A 22,134-nucleotide genomic window follows, 5' to 3' on the forward strand; every position below is an offset into this window, starting at 1 on the left:
CCCCTTTCCTGGCCTCTTGCTGTGCCCCTCTCCTGGCCTCTTGCTGTGCCTCTTTCCTGGCCTCTTGCTGTGCCCCTCTCCTGGCCTCTTGCTGTGCCTCTTTCCTGGCCTCTTGCTGTGCCCCTTTCCTGGCCTCTTGCTGTGCCCCTTTCCTGGCCTCTTGCTGTGCCACTTTCCTGGCCTCTTGCTGTGCCTCTTTCCTGGCCTCTTGCTGTGCCCCTCTCTGCTCCACACCTCTCGCGAGAAGCTGGCGGCTGCGGGTGGAGCAGGTGCGAGGTCTCGCGATGTTTGACCGGAGCTCGCGGTCCCCCAGAGGCGGCGGGTTTATTTTCCTCTCGCTGCAAAACACCGGGCGGAGGAGCGGCACCGGGAGCGGGCCGGGCGGCGTCAGGTACCGGCAGCGGCCGCCGTGGGAACCGGGTTGAATTTTATCGTTGAATCTTTTTAAAAAGGCAAAACGACTGGCAAAGTGCGGCGGAGCTGAGTCCGCGAGACCCCGGGCCCGGGATGAGCCTCTCTCGGGGGGTTCGGGCCCGGGGTGTCGAGCCTCTCTCGGGGGGGCCCGGGGTGAGGGGGGTGTCGAGCCTCTCTCGGGGGGGCCCGAGCCCGGGGTGAGGGGGGTGTCGAGCCTCTCTCGGGGGGGCCCGGGCCCGGGTATCGCCGGCTAGAGCTCAGGTGACGGTTTAACGGCTCCGACCCTCGCGCCCCAGCGCCTGACCCCTGACCCCGGGGGGGGGGGGGGAGGGGCCGGTCCCGCGCCAGGGTCCCGGTCCCGCGCCACGGTCCCGGTCCCGGTCCCGGTCGGTCCGACACCGCCTGGAGCGATGCGCCGGGAGGTTTCTGCTCCTGTAGCTGGCACCGGTCCGGCATCACCGCCACTGACCAAGGGACCAGTGCGCGCCGCTTAATCCGCACGGATTAGGAGGAAGTTTTCGCTTTATTTTGTTAAATGCCTTTTTCCCCCGCTCCGCCAATGGTCGGAATATTTTAAAGTCCTTCCCAGAGTTAAGCTCAGGTTTACTGTGTCGTTCGGTGCGGTATTGCTGCAGGATTTAGCCAAAGATGCGCCATATGGTGAATGGAAGTGATAAAAGTGTTTTTTTGTACTTACGCGTACCCACACCAACACCAGTGCTCATCCGGTCTCCTGCAAATTTAGTCATCTCCCTACTTTTAGCAAAACGTACGGATCACTTCTGAGCTCCCTTTTGGTAATATTGATCTTGGCCGTCGTGTTGGAGGCCAGAATATAGCATTAATACACAATCCAATGTTAGCAACTGAATTTGCACTGTACATTAGACTGGTCCGACTTCTTTCAAGTTTAGTTGAGTTTTGCTTTACATTTTGACCTGTGTTCACGGTTTGATTGCTTGTTTCACTGATGGCACACAGCACTTTGGGTCTGTTTTTGATTGTGAGGCAGTCAAGTTGGTTGAAATGGGAGTCGTAGTTCAATCTATTTCATCGTTCTAAGAGAGATATTTGTGCACTTGATGTCTTCAGTTTTGTGTTTTCAAAACAATTGGGTTAGAGGCAACCAGCGAACAAACTTTTTGTGCACAACTCCCAGATGTGACATGAAATTCTGTTCCAGTGATGCTAATGAGGCTACAGTGCTCTTTCTGTTTAAGAGAAGAGTAAAACAATTCAAATTTGTGAGCATTATTTGTGTATCTGTCTATTTTAAAGTTATCTATTCAGTTTTATTTGATGTATTAATCCACCAGTGACTCTTGCGTATCATGGAATGGTCATCGGACAGTTCATGTGTTCATTTCTGGTGCACCTTGGCTCCAGAAAGTGATGTGATGTAAGGTTTGGGAGTAATGGGCATGGAGTCTAAATTTGTTGATATTCTCCATGTTCTTATTGTTCAAGAAAATGGAAATAAGATTCTGTTGAAGACTAGTTGATCTCTTGTGGCAGTGCACTTGGGGAGTGAAGACCAAGTGTAGTCTTCAGGTGAAGTTGGGTTGGAGGGTAGGGGATAATTGAAACAGGGTGCACTGATGTAACCCAGCCCACACTTCAGTCAGACATTTTGTTATTTTTATAATGCTTTGATTTTATATTTAGAGTTAAATACCTGAATTTAGGGTAATTTGGGAAGCAATGAAGTAAAGTTGGTTGCAGCATAGAAGTTGCTTTGCAGTGCAGGCTGAGGAGCTAGGAGACGCAAAACTGAAACATTACAATGCCACTAAGTTGGCACACAACTTTGATGAAAATGTGATGACCGGAATTGTGCGTAGGGAGATGCAAGATTTCTAATACATTATGTGGATTATGCAACCTATTGGAGATCAGTTCTTTTATAAACAATTTTACAACACCAAGTTATAGTCCAGCAATTTTATTTTAAATTCTGTACTCACCAAGCATTGTTCTGTGAATTATAAATGCGATTTCATCTCGAGGATTTCATTTTCACATCGTTCACCTGACGAAGGAGGTAGCCTCCGAAAGCTTGTGAATTTAAAATAAAATTGCTGGACTATAACTTGGTGTTGTAAAATTGTTTACAGTTCTTTTATAGGAATTGACCACGAGTACGACAATTTTCGCATTTATTTACAGCCAGTGCAGGACTCTGTGTACTCCCACATTTTGGGTTGTCATGGAGTTCTGAAAATGAACATGGGCTCCCTCTGATTGTCATAGTCATTCCTTAAAGCATTGATGGGTTAAGAAATAAAAATAAAGTAGGGTTACATTTTTTATTGAGCTGCCAAATGCATTGGGAAGACTTGCAAATATTTGAAATAACTTTATATGCTAGTGCCGTAATTTTTTTGGCACTATTTTCTTGTGACAGATGTCTCACACTTTGAATTGTTAATTGTACATAGTTCACAGCATGTCTAAAGGATTTTGAGTAGCAATGAGACTTAAATAAACCAAATGTTTGTCACCTAGTTGCATTTACTAAATCAGTACTGCTCTTTTTCCTGGATATCGCTGCTTTATGATTTCCAAAGAGTATTACGTCTTTATATAATCTGTTTTGATTAAGTTATTTTTAAAAAAGCTTTGTTAGGTAGTCAATATTTGATATCCTGCATATTAAACTAAGATACCAACTGGTTGATTCTAAATTTATGAAAAGTAGTCGGGTAATTGAATAATTTATGTGTAGTACATGCTGTATTCAGTCATTTGACTTAAACGTTTCCCTTGTACAGCACTTTACTTATCAAGATCTCAAAGCAATTAACTGTTTTTTGACTTGTCATATGGATAAATGCAACAGCCATTCTACGCCAGTAAGGTCCCACAAACAGCACTGAAATTTAGCACCAGTTAACTTGCTTTTTTTTGTCCTATTGATTGGGCAGGATGTCAGGAGAACTCATTGCTGATGCTTGCAGTGCTAGGGGTTCTGTAACACCCTTCTAGACAATCAGAAGGGACTGTGGCTCAATGCTTTAGTTGAATGGATGGCACCGTCAACAATACAGCATTCCTCAGTACTTCATCTGTCAAGATTATGTGCTGAAATGTGGGTGTTGGGCTCAAGCCCATAACTTTGACCCAGAGTAGAATATTGCAGCTGGTCATGATCATCAATGATAAAAGATGGTGCTGAAAAAATTGGTGCAGGCTGTTTGCCCTAAGTTTATCAATTATTCTGTGAAGTTGCAAGCCATCTGCTGTTAGTTTAACTGCAGCTAACGTTAACTATAAGAAGGTAGGGATGGTACAGCAACCAAACAACCTCTTTTCCTCTTTCACTTCATGTAACTCGCTTAAGGAAATGTGTTCTGCATATCATCGACAAAAAAAAGTATTACACCCTGAAGCTGAGTCAGCAGGTGGTAATCTAGTTTTTCAGTAGAACTTGAAAATAAGACAGGGAGGAAACGGTAAATGTGACAGAATCACACCATGGTGCGAAGCTGGAGGGTGTATGTAATTGCAGCCATCAAAGAGCTTGTTCTGATGTAAAGATTTAAAAAATTCATGCTTTTTGACCTTTTCTAATAAATGGGATCAGTTCACCTTAATGTTTTTAAATAATGAAATGTAAAAAATATTTGCAATTAAAATCGAGTACTTTAAACTATTTCAAACTGTTCACAATGAAGTTTGAAGTGCACAGACTTTTATGTAAACAGGTAGAATTGACTCAAGTGACAGGTGGAGGTGACAGTAAACATAGCTGCTTATTTAAACAAAAATGGGAGGGAGTTGCAAGAGTGGCTTTTATTAAATTTATGGCTCTAACAATAAATGTGAACCTGAACAGTCAAGAGTTTTCTGCTACTGCACAGCTTACATTTGTAAAGCATTCACTCACATGGCTCCACTGTTGTCTATCCAGCAGTAGCCAGGGCATCTCCAGCAATAGTTTCTGTTCCTGCCCTCACACTGTTTTCCCTGGAGTCTCCAAGGAACTATCAGTGGCTCCCTCCTCTTCCTCATCGACATGCTGCCCTCAGCGACATCATCCACAGACGTGGGGTCAGCTTCCACATGTAGTTGCAATGAGCTGCTGTGCTATTGGATCTTTTGAAGTTGACAATTAAATACAGTAGAGTTGGATGTTTTCAGTGTAAATGGTAGCTTTAGTTGGGTGAAACTGCATTTAAAGTAAAATATAGAAACTGACCAGGTTTATTTACTGGATGTATACTTGTATATAAACTGACCCATTTATAGTTTGATCCCCTTGCAAAAAAAAATCCACCCCATTGTATAAGAGGATGATTAGTATTACAAAATTCCAATCCACCACAATTCTCCATTTGTGTTGGCTGTTGTCCACAAATATGTTTTCTCTTTGTTCTTGTTTTACGCTTTAAGTTCCTAATAGTTGGAATTAGGCGGTCTTTGTGATGGAGAGGATATGGGATTGGAAGCTCAGCTAGGGATTGAATAGGACAAAGAGGTTGTGAATCAGTGGCAAAGGTATGGAGTTTGTGACGGGCCAAAGATGATGGCTTCGCTCTTCGCAATTTCTAACTGCAGGAAATTGGGGATCACTCTTGCAGTATAGAGACAAAGGAGAGTTCGAGGGAGGTAGTGCTTCCAAATCCATGCTTATCTTTTCTGTAACTCCATGCTTGAATCTGTCCAGTCACATTTCTGCCACAGCACTGAATCAGCACTAATCTAAGTCACGAATGACACCCTTTACCTCTGCAGCATTTCACACAGTCAACCATACCATCCTCCTCCAATGTGTCACCACTCCATGCCCTCGCATGGCTCCACTGTTATCTATCCAGCAGTAGCCAGGGCATCTCCAGCAATAGCTTCTGTTCCTGCCCTCATGCTGTTAGTTCCTTGGAGACTCCAGAGATTTCAGTGTCTCCCTCCTCTTCCTCGTCCACATGCTGCCCTTAGCGACATCATCTACAGACGTGGGGTCAGCTTCCACATGTATGCTGATGACACCCAACTCTACCCCTTCACCGTCTCCTTTGACTCCCCCCCCCCCCCCCCTCTCCCTCTCCCTCTCCCTCTCCACAATATCCACAATCTGTGGCGGTGCCTTCAGTTGCTTAGGTGTCATGCACTAGAATTCTCTCCATAAATCCCTCTGACTCTCCACTGCTCTCACATTAAGGCCCTTCTAATAATCCAATTTTTTGACCAAGCTTTTGGTCACCCTTACTAAAATCAGGAGTCGGGATTGAAGTGGAGAGGGGGAGCTTACAGTTAAGTGTCACAGTGCTGGAGGACCAGAGTAACAACAACTTGCAAATGTTGTAGCACCTTTAACATAGAAAAACATCCCAAGGTGCTTGACAGCAGAGTTATCAGGTAAAAATGGACACGGCACAATTGTTTTAAAATTGCAATACATGGCTATTTTCCTGGGCGTCATACTTTCCATAATGACTGGAGAGGATCACCATAGGCCATGCAGGCCCATCTTGTTGGCCTCTAGGGGACGGGAATGAGTACTAAAGCTTCTTAGCCCACCAATAGCCAAAAAAGTGTCTGTCTGCAAGCTGCTTTGTAAGTTAGCGGGCAAAGGGTGAAACCTTGGTGGTGCGCATTGTCTTTGGTGGCATGAGCATCACCTTGTTTAAATCACCAGTTTGCCGCTGATTGTAGAGTGCTGTTAGCAGCAATTCAGCAATGCAAATGTGCTATAAATGGGCTCCAAACATAGTGTAAACATACCCTGAATGTCGAATGAAGGGTGGCACTTGTTTGAGCTAATTCAACACTTCTGTTGGTTCTAGTGTTTATTGAACTTGTCTGGAATAAGTCGCAGTATTGGTATGCATACTAAATGAAGGCAGGATTGTTGTGTTAAAAGATTGGCTCAACTCTTGCGTGTCCTTGTATTGTTTCTTACAGTGCACAAGTGTCTATTAGCTGAACGCATTGTAATGAGTCATTCAGTTAAATTAATCAGAACATTTCAGGGGTGATTTAATTCTTTGTACACTAGAAAAAATTCCCAGAAATGCTGGAAGCACATCTTGGTATGAAATAACTTTGATGTGGAGATGCCGGTGATGGACTGGGGTTGACAAATGTAAAGAATCTTACAACACCAGGTTATAGTCCAACAATTTTATTTGAAAATCACAAGCTTTCGGAGGCTTTTTCCATCGTCAGGTGAATGTGGGAATCCTTGAACGTTTCGCATTTATATTCAGAGAGCAATACCTGGTGATTACAGATAATCTTTCCAACTGCCCGTTATCAAGGCAATCAAAGTGTTCAGACAGAGAGTTACCTACAGGACCACCGAATATACAAACGGCCAGAACACAAGACAGACAGACAGAGAGAGAGAGAGAGAGAGAGAGAGAGGGAGAAACATCCGAAAGGAAGAGAAAGACAGAGAATGACCCGTTGTATTAAAAACAGATAACTTTTATTCGCTGGTGAGGTTACGTGTAGCGTGACATGAACCCAAGATCCAGATTGAGGTCTTCCTCATGGGTGTGGAACTTGGCTATCAATTTCTGCTCGACGATTTTGCGTTGTCGTGTGTCTCGAAGGCCGCCTTGGAGAACGTATGAAATAACTTTGTATGTATGTTACATTATACATAGTGTGAATAGTTAGTATTTTACGGTTGCTCTATGCAGAAGAAATTGTGAAATATTGCATAACAAAGTTTCTGTGAAGAGATCTTCTAACTAGCAATTTGGATGTTCCACAATTGGACTGAGCAGTTTTAAAAAAAAAAATTCTTCAAGGTGAAATCAACATGTTTCACATAAATGAAGTCTCTGATCCACGTGCAATTTTTTTTCTCTGCGAGTCTTTTACGACTGTAGACTCCTTTTAGTTTCCAATTCAAGGAGGCGAGTGAATAATATCTTGGTCAGTTTTGTTATCTTAACACATTCATTTGTTGGAAGAGACCTAGAGCCTTTAGATGACAGTGCTGAATATGTACAGCCAGTCAAGAGCAGCAATAAACAAAGCCAATAGAATGTTGAACTGCGCAGTGACAACAGTTGAATTAAGTCAGAGGAAGTCACTAGCAAACTGTACAGTGCTCTGATCAGCCCACACCTTCTGTGCTGTGTCCAGTTCTGTTCACCAAGAAACAAGGGAGATATTTAAATGTAGGAGTCAGCACAGAGAAGAGCCAGAAGGCTTATCCCTAGTGTTAGGGAATATAAGCAACTTTTATATAGTGCATTTAATGTTATAAAATGTCCAAAGGCGCTTCACAGGAGCGTAATCAGACAAAAAATTGACACTGAGCCAAAGAAGTAGACATTAGAACAGGGTCAGGAGGTAGGTTTTAAGGAGCATCTTAAAGGAGTTGAGAGAGGCGGAGAGGCTTTGGGTGGGAATTTCAGAGCTTTGGGTCTTGACGGCTGAATGCACGGTCAGCAATGGTGGGGTGAAGGAAATGGGGTTACACGAGGCCAGAGTTGGAGGAATGCACAGTTCTCGGTGGGTTGTAGAGCTGGAGGAGTATACAGAGATAGGGAGGGTTGAGACCATGGAAGGATTTAAACACAGGATGTTAATTTTAAAATAGAGGCGTTGGACATACAGGAACAGAAGTAGGCCATTCGGCCTCTCGAGTTTATTCAACCATTGAATTAGATCTTCGATGATTTGTATCTCTACCCTATTTACCTGCTTTTGCACCATTTCTCTTGACAGGGCTGTTGTGAAAGACTGGAGAGACTTGGGCTTTTCAGCTTGGCAAGGAGGTGTCTGAGAGATGATCGTAAATGGTACGGAAAAGGTTAATTCGGAATACTAATTAAAATAAAAAGAGTAGGGCCAGGGATATGGGTTCAAACTGGATGATAATTGTATGATTGATATCAGGAGGTTCTTGCAAAAATATTTATACAAACAATAGAGCTTGGGTGGTTTTCATTGAATTGTTATAACATGAGTCACAAATGTGCATGGGTAAGTCACGCCCGTCCAGTGCATACCATACACAGTATGTAAATAATTGTCCCTGTTTCCATCCTTCAATTCCATGATTGCCCTTGTGATGCTTATTTCAGGAGAACAGAGTTCAAATAACTTTGTTTTGAGGTGATTGATTTTAGAATTTTGAAATCAGTTCTTCTGTGTTGTATTAGATAAGCAAGTAAGTTTATCTAATACAATGGGCCAGAGAGTTCCACATAGTGAGTTCCTGATGATGTTTACGCTGTTGGTGGGGTTCCCCAGGAAAGGAAAATCAGGAGGCGTCTTAATTAATCTTCAAAATTTCTTGTCCCTTTCTTTTTCCTATCAATTTTCTGTTCTTCTCTTCTCTGCTGAAGGGTTAGGCTCCTTGCAGAGGTTCTCCCTGTGATACCTCAAACTAGTAATGATTATTCACATATAGCCCCTGTCGGTGGCATTGGCTATTTGACGACAAAGGTGTCACAGTTGAACCTGACCCTGTCCTCTCCTGTTGTTGCACATCTACTGTTCCAGTGATGTTGCTTCCTTCATTCATGGGTGCTGACATCAATTGTCGCTAGATTGATGGAGACCAATTTTTAAAAATTATTAGTTCATGGGATTTGGGCGTCGCTGGCGAGGCTGGCATTTATTGCCCATCCCTAATTGCCCTTGAGAAGGTGGTGGTGAGCCGCCGCCTTGAACCGCTGCAGTCCGTGTGGTGACATTTCTCCCACAATGCTGTTAGGGAGGGAGTTCCAGGATTTTGACCCAGCGACGATGAAGGAACAGCGATATATTTCCAAGTCGGGATGGTGTGTGACTTGGAGGGGAACGTGCAGGTGGTGTTGTTCCCATGTGCCTGCTGCTCTTGTCCTTCCAGGTGGTAGAGGTCGCTGGTTTGGGAGGAGCTGTCGAAGAAGCCTTGGCGTGTTGCTGCAGTGCATCCTGTGGATGGTGCACACAGCAGCCACTGTGCGCCGGTGGTGAAGGGAGTGAATGTTTAGGGTGGTGGATGGGGTGCCAATCAAGCGGGCTGCTTTATCTTGGATGGTGTCGAGCTTCTTGAGTGTTGTTGGAGCTACACTCATCCAAGCAAGTGCAGAGTATTCCATCACACTCCTGACTTGTGCCTTGTAGATGGTGGAAAGGCTTTGGGGAGTCAGGAGGGGAGTCACTCGCCGCAGAATACCCAGCCTCTGACCTGCTCTCGTAGCCACAGTATTTGTGGCTGGTCCAGTTAAGTTTCTGGTCAATGGTGACCCCCCAGGATGTTGATGGTGGGGGATTTGGTGATGGTAATGCCATTGAACGTCAAGGGGAGGTGGTTAGACTCTCTCTTGTTGGAGATGGTCATTGCCTGGCACTTATCTGGCGCTAATGTTACTTGCCACTTGTGAGCCCAAGCCTGGATGTTGTCCAGGTCTTGCTGCATGCGGGCTCGGACTGCTTCATTATTTGAGGGGTTGCGAATGGAACTGAACACCGTGCATCATCAGCGAACATCCCCATTTCTGACCTTATGATGGAGGGAAGGTCATTGATGAAGCAGCTGAAGATGGTTGGGCCAAGGACACTGCCCTGAGGAACTCCTGCAGCAATGTCCTGGGGCTGAGATGATTGGCCTCCAACAACCACTACCATCTTCCTTTGTGCGAGGTATGACTCCAGCCACTGGAGAGTTTTCCCCCTGATTCCCATTGACTTCAATTTTACTAGGGCTCCATGGTGCCACACTCGGTCAAATGCTGCCTTAATGTCAAGGGCAGTCACTCTCACCTCACCTCTGGAATTCAGCTCTTTTGTCCATGTTTGGACCAAGGCTATAATGAGATCTGGAGCAGAGTGGTCCTGGCGGAACCCAAACTGAGCATCGGTGAGCAGGTTATTGGTGAGTAAGTGCCGCTTGAAAGCACTGTCGACAACACCTTCCATCACTTTGCTGATGATTGAGAGTAGACTGATGGGGCGGTAAATGGCCGGATTGGATTTGTCCTGCTTTTTGTGGACAGGACATACCTGGGCAATTCTCCACATTGTCGGGTAGATGCCAGTGTTGTAGCTGTACTGGAACAGCTTGGCTAGAGGCGCAGCTAGTTCTGGAGCACAAGTCTTCAGCACTACAGCTGGGATGTTGTTGGGGCCCATAGCCTTTGCTGTATCCAGTGCACTCAGCCGTTTCTTGATATCACGTGGAGTGAATCGAATTGGCTGAAGACTGGCTTCTGTGATGTCGGGAGGAGGCCGAGATGGATCATCCACTCGGCACTTCTGGCTGAAGATGGTTGCAAACGTTTCAGCCTTGTCTTTTGCACTCACGTGCTGGACTCCGCCATTATTGAGGATGGGGATGTTTGCAGAGCCTCCTCCTCCAGTTAGTTTAATTGTCCACCACCATTCACGACTGGATGTGGCAGGACTGCAGAGCTTTGATCTGATCCGTTGGTTGTGGAATCGCTTAGCTCTGTCTATAGCATGTTGCTTCTGCTGTTTAGCATGCATGTAGTCCTGAGTTGTAGCTTCACCAGGTTGGCACCTCATGTTTAGGTATGCCTGGTGCTGCTCCTGGCATGCTCTTTTACACTCCTCATTGAACCAGGGTTGATCCCCTGGCTTGTTGGTAATGGTAGAGTGAGGAATATGCCGGGCCATGAGGTTACAGATTGTGCTGGAATACAATTCTGCTGCTGCTGATGGCCCACAGCGCCTCATGGATGCCCAGTTTTGAGCTGCTAGATCTGTTCTGAATCTATCCCATTTAGCACGGTGGTAGTGCCACACAACACGTTGGATGTTGTCCTCAGTGCGAAGACGGGACTTCATCTCCACGAGGACTGTGCGGTGGTCACTTCTACCAATACTGTCATGGACAGATGCATTTGCGACAGGTAGATTGGTGAAGACGAGGTCAAGTAAGTTTTTCCCTCTTGTTGGTTCGCTCACCACCTGCCGCAGGCCTAGTCTGGCAGCTGTGTCCTTCAGGACTCGGCCAGCTCGGTCAGCAGTGGTGCTACCGCGCCACTCTTGGTGATGGACATTGAAGTCCCCCACCCAGAGTACATTTTGTGCCCTTGCTACCCTCAGTGCTTCCTCCAAGTGGTGCTCAACATGGAGGAGGACTGATTCATCAGCTGAGGGAGGACGGTAGGTGGTAATCAGCAGGAGGTTTCCTTGCCCATGTTTGACCTGATGCCATGAGATTTCATGGGGTCCAGAGTCAATGTTGAGGACTCCCAGGGCCACTCCCTCCTGACTGTATATCACTGTACCGCCACCTCTGGTCTGTCCTGCCGGTGGGACAGGACATACCCAGGGATGGTGATGGAAGAGTCTGGGACGTTGGCTGAAAGGTATGATTCTGTGAGTATGGCTATGTCAGGCTGTTGCTTGACCAGTCTGTGGGACAGCTCTCCCAATTTTGGCACAAGTCCCCAGATGTTAGTGAGGAAGACTTTGCAGGGTTGACTGGGCTTGGTTTGGTGTTGTCGTGTCTGGTGCCTCGTGGTCCGTCCGGTTTTATTCTTATTATGACTTTTCGTAGCGAGATTGTACAACTGAGTGGCTTGCTGGGCCATTTCACAGGGCAATTAAGAATCAACCACATTGCTGTGGGTCTGGAGTCACACATAGGCCAGATTGGGTAAGGACATTAGTGAACCAGATGGGTTTTTACGACAATCCGGTAGTTTCATGGCCACCATTACTGATACTAGTATTTTAATTCCAGACTTTTTATTTAATTAATTGAATTTAAATTCCCCAGCTGCCGTGGCGGGATTTGAACTCGTGACTCTGGATTAATACTCCAGGCCTGTGGATTACTAGTCCAGTAACATAACCATTATGCTACCGTACCGTCATACAAGGGATTGAACCCACGGCCTTCCTGCTTTGTGTGGTTCAGATATTCACTGGCTAAATTTCCCGAGACATTTGGGCAGCCATTTTAAGATGTTTCATTTTTTTTATTTAAATTTATTTTAAAAATTGATGGACTGTATTGTGCATACAGCTTTTAAATATTACATGAACTGCAATGGAATATGTTTCCTCACTGAAAACTGTTGAAATTGTAAATGATTTCTTTGAATCCTTGTGGAGAAATTTGAAATGGATTATACAGAAGTGAAGAATGTTCAGTGCCAAACAAAAACAGGGCATGATTTTGACCCCGAGGCGGGAGGGTCAAATTGCGGACTGGAAACCCGGAAGTACAGGTTTCCCAGATGTCCTTACAATTCTGATGTGAGGACGTCTTTTTTTTTGTCGGCTTACTGTCCGAGCAGCCGTCCTGACTGACAGGCTGGCCTCGGTTGGATGGGCGATCAGTCAGGGAGATGACGTGAAGAGCTCGGTCTTGGGTTATGTCTTTGATTATATGGATGGTGGGGGTGGGTGGAGAGGGAGGCATGGGTGGCATAGGGGCACCAATGGTCAGGGGAGTTGAGGGGGTGTCAGTCACGGGTGGAGGGGGTGTTGGGATCGGGGGTCATCACGATTGTTGGGAGGGGAGGGGTTTATCGCTGGGGTCTGCGATCGTTATGGGGGTTTCTGCAGGTCGGCTTGTTGGACCTGGGGAAGCACTCCTGCTCCTCCGGGCCCACAAGCTATGCCAGAAAGGCATTTACCTGCAGTTTCGGGCCGCCTTGCATCCTCTCACGTGGTGTGAAGGAGAAGGCCCGGGAATCCTGGCCCTTGGGGGTTAAAATTGCAAGATCTCTAATAATAATAAAAAAATAGAGGCTCACAGTCTCTTTAAAAGCTTTGAGTCACCAACCCGCCTCCTGGGAGCGGTTGGTTGCCCGCCCCTCATCCCGCCCTGGTGAAAACCGGAAATGGGCGGGTTGGGGTGGGGCTGAAATGGGTGCAATTTTCAATGCCCCCTGCCCCCAACCCACCTGTTCGTCAGTGTTAAAATCGTGCCCATAATCTTGGAAATACACGTCTCAGCATTTGAAAACATGTGTTTTGGATGTAAACCTATTTACAGATGCTGACAGCCACTTTCTAGCAGTTTGGTTTTTTTGATCAGTATTTTTGTTTGCTGCTATAAGATTCAGTGGTTATGCTTTTTTTGCAGTTAATTTTTCCTCTTGTTCCTTTCACTTGGATTCTGTTTTCATAGGTGCCCAAATGACCATTATTTATTATTGACAGTGAATGGTGGGAGACTGATCACAGGAGGCATCACAAATCAGGCATAGTGATTAGGACTGGGCTTCTTGGCTATTTTTTGCTGTTGCCAATGCTGCTTGAATAAGCAGGCTGGATGGACCAGGATTGGAACCATGGACCTTCCTGGTCTGTGTGACTCAGCTGCTCACTGAGAAGTTTTTGTGGCGGGGTGTGGGGGGTGAAATATTTTCACTCCCCATTTTTGAACTGAGGTTGGACTGTTTGGTAAATTAAAGCTATGTCTTGCTGTGTGTTCTGTTGTATCGGCATTTCTACAAGTATTATACTGCTTCCCTCTTGATTTTCTCAAGATTGTTTTTGCTCCATAATGGCATTGAAATAAATGTTAAGGGTTGCCTTATTGTACAGTCAAAATAACTGACGTTGTAGTCTTCTAGATAGCTTTTTGGCAACCAAAAGTATTAAGGGATATGGGCCAAAGGCAGGTATATGGAGTTAGATCACAGATCAGCCATGATCTTATCAAATGGCGGAGCAGGCTCGAGGGGCTGAATGGCCTACTACTGTTCCTATATTCCTATGTTCCTTTGTTCCTTGTTAGCAGAGAACTGGTACCTTTCGTTGCTGGTCTTCAAATTAAATTAACAAATCAAAAATATTTTAACCAGATTAGAAAGAATTTAGTTAGCTCATTAAACCTGGTAAGGCTGGGAGATACTGCTACTTATCAGCAAATGGCTATATAAAAATATTTTTTCAGCAACTAAAGCCAGTATTAACACATGGCGTATGGCCAGGTCAATCTCTATAGTCAGTTGTTTGTGTTTGTTAAACACACTTAATCTATAAAAAGTTCATGCTGGTGTGATCCAATTATCTTAGTGCAGATTTGAGTGAAATCCAACATCTGGTTTATTTCAATATTTATAAATAATTGTAAGATAATTCAATGCAGTTTTCTTTAAAGAATATTAGGAAAACTGACCAAGTGGACATCTTTTCAAAATGAGCCCTTTAGCTGCAAAAGTATTTTAATTGCGTATAGATTTTGGGATATAATTTAAAACACAACTTCTGCTGCTCACAACATTTAAGTTTTATTTTGCATGAAGAGCAGTTCACAGAACCCTGAACTGGCTTCCTGCGTGTCCCTTATTGTGCATATTTAAGTGAAATTGTCTTGTTAACAGTAAATTGCAAGTGCATTATCCAGCTGAACTGAAACGAATGTTCAAATTGAGAACCAAATGCAGTTTGAGTGTTGGCTTCTTGGCAGACAAGTACCTCAGATTTGTTTTCTTCTTCGATTGAAGATCACACCATAAAGGACTTAATCTTGGTTGTGAATTGAGAAAACTCTGTGTACCTAGCACCATGTAAAATTTCATTTTTGTCAAGTGGCTATTTACTGGTACCTATTTCAAGGACAGGTATGTGTTTTTTCTTTTGCCAATTTTCTCTTCTGAAGATGATGACGCTTTGCTGGTTACAGTTCAGTTGCCACTTGTTGCCCTCCGGCACATCACCTAACTGGCAATAATTTGTGTGCAAGCCTTGATAGTGAGTTTTGGCAGGCTATCAAATCATGTGGAGCACCACACTGAGCCTGTACTTATCTTTGGCCAGCGTCCAGTTATGCATACTTCCAGTAGGAATTGTTGAACAGTGATCAGGAGCTCGAGGACCAAAGGGACTGGAAAGATTGCAGAGGTCCAGTGGCCCGAAGCTGGAGCTGTCTTTCTCCCTTCACTGTCTCTGCGCCCCGCCCCCCCAAACTCCCCTCAGTAACAGCCATCAGCCATCTCTTCACCTCTATTTTCTGCAATATATACACAATATGTCTTGTAACAGAGGTTTAAAAAATAGAAGGTACCTGCCTTCTTGGACTATGAAAGCTGTTTGAGTGAAATAATTGTTGGCCCGAATGATCAAGTGAAAGCAGTCCTACTGTTTGTGTTATGGCCACCAGTGGTCTCTGTAGATTCCAAGCAAGGAATTTAAAGTGGCATGACTTGGGAATGTTAATTTGTATAATGTATTTGCAGCAGTTTAAAAGAAGTTGTGGGTGGTATTTCAAAGGACTAAGGTTAACCATGCTTTTTGATGAATCAGACTGCAGATTTTGTTTTTGTGCCTGCACGACCTGAGTGCAAGGAAACGTATGTTGGGCCTCCTGGATACAAAGTTTAACCGAGGAACTGATATCTCCTCCCATCTGCCATGTATCTGAGGGTCTTGCATTTGGCAATGACAGGAATGGTGCATCGAAAACTGCTGAGGAATCTTGCTGATATGAGTGTTTCTTAAGGTGGTTGAGCTATTGTGACATGTATATCAGCAGCATTGAAGGCCTGTGGTGTAATCCAGATGTAACGGGCTGTATTTTGTTCATGAGGAATGGATGGATGAGACCAGATTGCAGAAGGTCCAGGGAAAACCCACTTCAATTAATTGCATCAGCATTCATTAGGTGTTGGACTTAGTACTTCATGGACCAGACTGTTCACAATCTTGGTAGCTGAGCTGTAAACCCAATTTCCTCTGACCGTATCTCATACTCTGTTGCTCATACCATTGTCACTTCCATCTTTGATTACTCTAATTCAAAAGCAAAATACCACCGATGCTGGAAATCTGAAATAAAAACAGAAAATCCTGGAAATACTCAGCAAGTCGTGGAGAAAGGTGTTGGAGGGGTGGAAACTTGATTCAAGGGATTCAAACTGGGAATTGTGGGAGATTTGTGCACGACATGGATTTTTGAGAGGTTGGAGATGGACAGTGGGGTTGCAGGTTGATTTGAGGTGGGATGTGATGACGGTGGTTTTGTAGAGAGGTGGCTATGGTCTGAGGAGAGGGAACCATTTACAATGTCAGCTAGCATAGCGACCAGGAAGAGAAGTTGATGGTCAGGAGTTTAGTGGGAATGGGGTTGAGGGATCGCGATGTCGGTCTCCTGAATGAAATGAGCTTGTAGTGGATACGGGGTAGAAGGCAGGAGAAACTGGAGAGAGACAACGGTTCATGGCTACTGTACAAGGGAACTAGAGAAGGTTTGGCTTGGTGGGAAGGGGGAGCGGCAGGGGCAGCTTAATGAATTGCTTCTACCTGGTGATGAAGAAATCCATGAACTCTCACTCATCGTTGGAGGTGAGTGAAGGGGGCAGGGGAATGGGGTTTAAGTCAGTGGTCGGTAGTGGAGAAAAGGAGCCTCCGGTTATTTTTGCCTTCCAGGATGATTCTAGAGTAGTGGGTAGTTTTGGCTGAGGAGAGCAAGCCTCAATAGAGCTTGATGTGGTCAAGACAGATCTGACAATGGATTGGGAAGCCAGTTGTACACCAGGTATGCTGCAGTTTATGCCCTTGGACATGAGGTAGTGAAGATGGGCAAACCAAGAGGTTCGACTTGGAAGGGATGGTCACGGTGTTGCTGGGGATAAAGGCATCGGAGGTGAGGGAATGATTGAGCACATCAACAGCTGCAGAGATATCGTGGTGAATGAAGGGCTGAAGGCTGGGCAGTTGGGAGTTTGAGAGTGCAGTTGTAAGTGACTTAATGTTTTTTCCAGGGGCTGATGCAGAAGGAAGTTGAAGGTGTTTCCACACTTGCAATTGTGCCGCATCCAGTTGCAGGAGAGTGATACAGGTTCCATTCTTCCACTTTTACATTTAGACTTGGTTTGTTTAGGCACGCTACACTCCACTTTTCGACAGAACACCACAGAGAACAATTACAGAATTCTGGAGCTACAGTTCAGTTGAACTATGGTTACTTGAACCTTGACTTGTTTGCAAAATGGAGTTCAGCCAAAGAAGGGAGAGCTTTGTCAAAAGTTGGCTGCATTCTCTAGTGCAAAACCACTTGAAGTAAGGTGATGAATGAAGGGTTTGAGAACTGATGGCACATTTGTTGAGTTTTAACCTGAAGCACTCCTTGCTGCATGCCTTTCCACAGGCAGACAAATAGGTTATACTCTCAAAACAAAATGATGGCCACAGTCAACAATTCGAAGATCATTGCACATGGGTGTCCTTTGAAAGCAAGTTTCTCGAGGAGTGGAAATGAAAGCTAGAACAAGAGAAACCCTTTCGGGAAGCAGTTTTTCAGAATAAATGGAGCATAAAACAAAATTAATTTAGCATGAGAACTGATGCACATTGTGATGAAACAATTAAGTGGAGGAGGCATGCTGAGAGGTGCAGCTGGTTTGGATAAATGGTGTTTAGATAAGCAGCTTCCCATTGTACAGTAGGTTGCCTTCAGTGGACATTGTGTGCTTCACATGTGGAGATGGTTAGCAAGCTGTTGCTTACATTGTATCAGTGTTATATTGCTTTGAATTCTGCAGAGTATGTACACAGATAAATGTTCATTCCTGTTTCAGTAAGTGAACATTCTTGGTGTGTACTATAAAGATTTGACTAAATGGGCAATTGCCTGAAAAGAATGGACTAGATTTTATTGTAAATACAACCCATATAATGGCAGGGGAAATTGAGTACACACAGTGTTGTGATGAAAAATGCTTTTGTTAATTGTGCATTGTATATTGTACTGGCTTGTTAATGTTCTATGGTGGTAGTTCCTGTGTGGTGTGTGAAGCGGACGTATTGGTTTTGTGGTTTTCGCTCATGATTTTTTTTACTGTCTTTGTGGAATGACTTATTTCATATACCTACTGGATATGTTTCCTTCCTTTTATTTTATGTATTTAGACCAGAGATCTAAATAATTGATTGTCACAGTTTTGAGTTTTTATTGAATAGACTTTTCTCTCAATTGTTCAACTGCAGTTCACTTGAGCACTTTTTGTTCCCTACAATCCAGACCCTGTAGTTTAAAAACAATATCATGTTTTTAATCTGCCGTGCGAGATCTATGCTTGAGGATTAATAATTACCGTACTTGTAATCTGGTTACTGGATTTAAAAAGGTCTCGTGCTAAACCACCCATCTCATTCCAGACTGGTGAAGTTAATTATAAATCAGGCTTTATAGCCTAAAGAAGCTAACAGATTTAATCACAAAAATGGAAATATGAAGCATAGAAGTTCCGCAAATACAATATATCTTAACTTATACAATGCAGTCCATAAAGAGTCAGCTACCCTTTGTAAGATTGGTTTTGGAAGAAATAAAAAAGCCTCTGTTGTTTTACTAGACCAAATTGTGGATAAAGATATAAGAACATAAGAAATAGGAGTAGGCCATATGGCTGCTTGAGCTTGCTGCGCCATTCAATAAGATCATGGCTGATCATCTACTTCAAATCCACTTTCCCGCCCGATCCCCATATCCCCTGATTCCCATGGTATCCAAAAATCTATCAATCGCAGTCTTGAATATATTCAACAACTGAGCATCCACAGCCCTCTGAGGTAGAGAATTCCAAAGATTCACCACCCTCTGAGTGAAGAAATTTTTCCTCGTCTCAGTCCGAAATGGCCGGCCCCTTATCCTGAGACTATGCCCCCGAGTTCTGGACTCTCTAGCCAGTGGGGGCAGCCTCTCGGCATCTACCCTGTCAAGCCCTCTAAGAATTTTATACGTTTCAATGCGATCACCTCTCATTCTTCTAAACTCCAGAGAATATCGGCCCATTCTACTCAATCTCTCCTCAGACAACACTCTCATCCCAGGAATCAATCTAGTGAATCTTCATTGCACCCCCTCTAAGGCAAGTATATCCTTCCTTAGGTAAGGAAACCCATAACTGTATACGTCATTCTAGGTGTGGTCTCAACAGAGCCCTATATAATTGCATCAAGACCTCATTACTTTTATACTCCAACCCCCTTCCAATAAAGGCTAACATACTATTTGTCTTTATTGCTTGCTGTACCTAAATCCTTTTATCAGTCTCTCACTTTTTTGAAAAAAATTCTGCTTTTCTATGCTTCCTACCACATTATAGTCCATGTGCCACCTTCTTGTCCACTCACTTAACCTGTCTATTTCTCTTTGCCAGATAAGTTAAAAGTGATAATTTGAAATAGTTAATGAGCATTTAGAAATGCCTGTGATAATTGAGAATCGCCGGCACAGATTTATTGAATGCAAGGCACGTTTGACAAATCAGTTTCATGAAAGTGACTGTATAGATGAAGGGAGTCATATGTGGATTTTCAGAAGGTGCTTGATTAGGTGGCACATTTCAAAAATTCATGTGTATCGTATGAGAGAAAATGTTGCAGCATGAATAGAAAGTTAGTTGATGGCCAAGAAACAAAGGGTTAGAACAGTGAGATCTGTGGGTCCAAATACATAATTCTTTGGAAGTGTTATGTGCAGGTAGATGAAGGCATTAAAAAAAGCAAATATCTTTGTGGGTTTTACAAATGGGGCATTAAATACAAGAGCAGAAAGGCTATGATAAATTTATATGGGACAATGGTTGGGCCACCGAACTGTGCAATTTTGGGAATCCTGCTGTCGAAAGGACATTAAAGTCATAGCGAGCATAGAATGAAAATTGTCATGGATGATATTGAGGAGGAGAACCTATGGTTATGAGGAGAAACTTGATATACTTCTGCTTTTTCTACTCCAGTAGAAATAATTTTAAGATTTGATTGAGTTTTTTTTTTGAAACTATGGAGGATTTTGGTAGGGTAAATGTGAAAAGACTATTTCCTCTGGTTGAGGAGTCAGCGAGTGGGGGGGGCTATCGATTTAAAATTCTTAACACACTATCAGAGCACGGAATGCTTTGCCACAGTGAGCAGTTGAGGCAGAGACCGTTGCATCTTTTTAAGGGAAGGGGAAATCAGTATTTGAAGCAGAAGATGATATAGTGCTATTGGGATAGAGCAGCGCTAGTAGGATTAATTTTGGATTACTCGTGCAAAGAACTGGCACAGACGTGACTGGGCAAATGTCCTCGTGTGCTGTCAACTTCAACGGTAAGTTCTGGCAGGGCAAATCTTCTCAAACCTTCGATATTGGTTTGTCGTATTCTCATGTCATGTGCCAATAGATCTTGCTTCAATCTTAAATTCACTTAAAATCCTGAAGGGTTATGGAGTGCTGCCTTCGTATTTTCAGAGCTGAGAATTATTGTAATTCTTCTATCCTACAGAAGAGTATGGTGAAAATGTTACTGCAGACCTTGGGTTATTTGTGCGTTTCTATATTTATTTCTGCTTGGAAGTCTTAATAAAACTCAGCTTAATGATTTTTAAAGTTTTTCTGCATGGCTGCCTCTTGCAGTAACAAAAATAGATCTTCATTTCTGTTTGTGTTAAATCACAATAACAAGTGAAGCTAAAATTGGGTAAAAATCAATACTACTGAATGATTCACTGAATGTCAGTAGAGGCAGTAGTATAACAAATCAGGAACTCAGATCAACAGATAATTTTATCAGTGAAAGACTAGTGAACACAGCATAAAGTTGCATTGGCTCAGCAAATGCATGCTTGTCCGTTGTTGCCCTTTAAATTTTAATTACTGACCAGTTTGCAAAGAGATTACCTTAATACAAATATCCTTGCCTCAATGGTCAGTTTATGTGGATTGGAGTGTGGAGGAACCCAAGAAAAGAAAGCTACTTGGAAACGTACTGAGATTTATAGCTGTAAATTGATGAGAATATTTATCATTGGGTGAAAAGTGGTTGCTGGCAAGGTTGGAATCTTGAGTTAAAGGAGGGTCCTAAAGCTGGCAAGTTCCTTCGTGATTGTAGAGAATGGCAATTTTAAATTGGGATCAGTTTGGTCAGTTGAAAAAATCAGGTCAAATTTTTCCCATTTTTGAAACCCAAGTATTCTGTACTAATTATTCACTCAATCTTTTTTAAAATGTATTAAATAGATGCAAAACTTCTAGCTATCCTTGGGTGTTGCCATCGTTTGGTTGGTAGGAACTCAGTGAAAGTTTAAAAAAAAATATAAAGGGAAAGCTCCAAATTGTGATGGAAGCTTGTTTTATTAAGATTTCCTTTAGAATATTACAACTGAATGATAAAATATACAGCATTCCAAAGCAATTTTTGGTTCATTTGCACTTCTATGTTGATTTATTTGATGTGGAATATTTAACAGCGTTTTTCTCTTGATTCAAGGTCTGAGACCTAATACTTTAAGATCCAGGTCACTAGACAATATGGGGAATGGAATTTATTTTTTCTAAAAGTTGCAAATAAGTTTAATAAGCATTGAGTTAAAGGGCAAGAAGAATCAAGCAGGAAATAGACTGGTTTAAATTATCAATATAAGGAAAGAGATATTCTCAGTTTAAGAAATTGGTACATAATTGCAAATCTGGAGTAAAAATTTGTGCTTCGTCCTGGACTAGTAACAAACAGAGGTAGCTTGTTCTTCAAATCACTTAAAGGATTAGTGATGCCCTGTTCTGCTTCCACAGGTACCTGTTTGACTCCTTTTTAAGGGGAAGAGCTAGCAAGTGACTGATGAGAAATTCTCCAATTTAAAAAAAATGTTACTTGTACACAGAATTATGCAACCGATTCATTGATTTGCTAGCTGGGAATACCATAGCAAGGTGGAAACTTAAATTCTACATCCTACACTGCTGGTATTATTTTGATCTTTTGACATTTGTAGATTGCAGTGTAGCTCGAGAGACGTTCGCTCCCTGCAACTTATTATGCCAGCTTTCTTGGGTTGATCTAATTGTTCCTTCTCTCAGTTGGT

At 43.3% G+C, this 22,134-nt stretch overlaps 1 protein-coding gene across 4 annotated transcripts in view; it reads left to right on the plus strand.

Annotated features, from left to right (window-relative positions):
- Nucleotides 1–286: 286 nt before the first annotated feature.
- Nucleotides 287–22,134, plus strand: part of usp54a (ubiquitin specific peptidase 54a) — a 124,197-nt gene continuing 102,349 nt past the window's right edge. For all 4 annotated transcript variants that reach the window (XM_067972392.1, XM_067972394.1, XM_067972395.1 and 1 more), the window contains exon 1: nucleotides 287–391. The gene's annotated coding sequence lies outside the window, so the exon portion shown is untranslated. The remainder of the gene's footprint in view (nucleotides 392–22,134) is intronic.

The sequence above is a fragment of the Heptranchias perlo genome, chromosome 36 (assembly GCF_035084215.1).
Source record: "Heptranchias perlo isolate sHepPer1 chromosome 36, sHepPer1.hap1, whole genome shotgun sequence".
Classification (NCBI taxonomy): Eukaryota; Metazoa; Chordata; class Chondrichthyes; order Hexanchiformes; family Hexanchidae; genus Heptranchias; species Heptranchias perlo.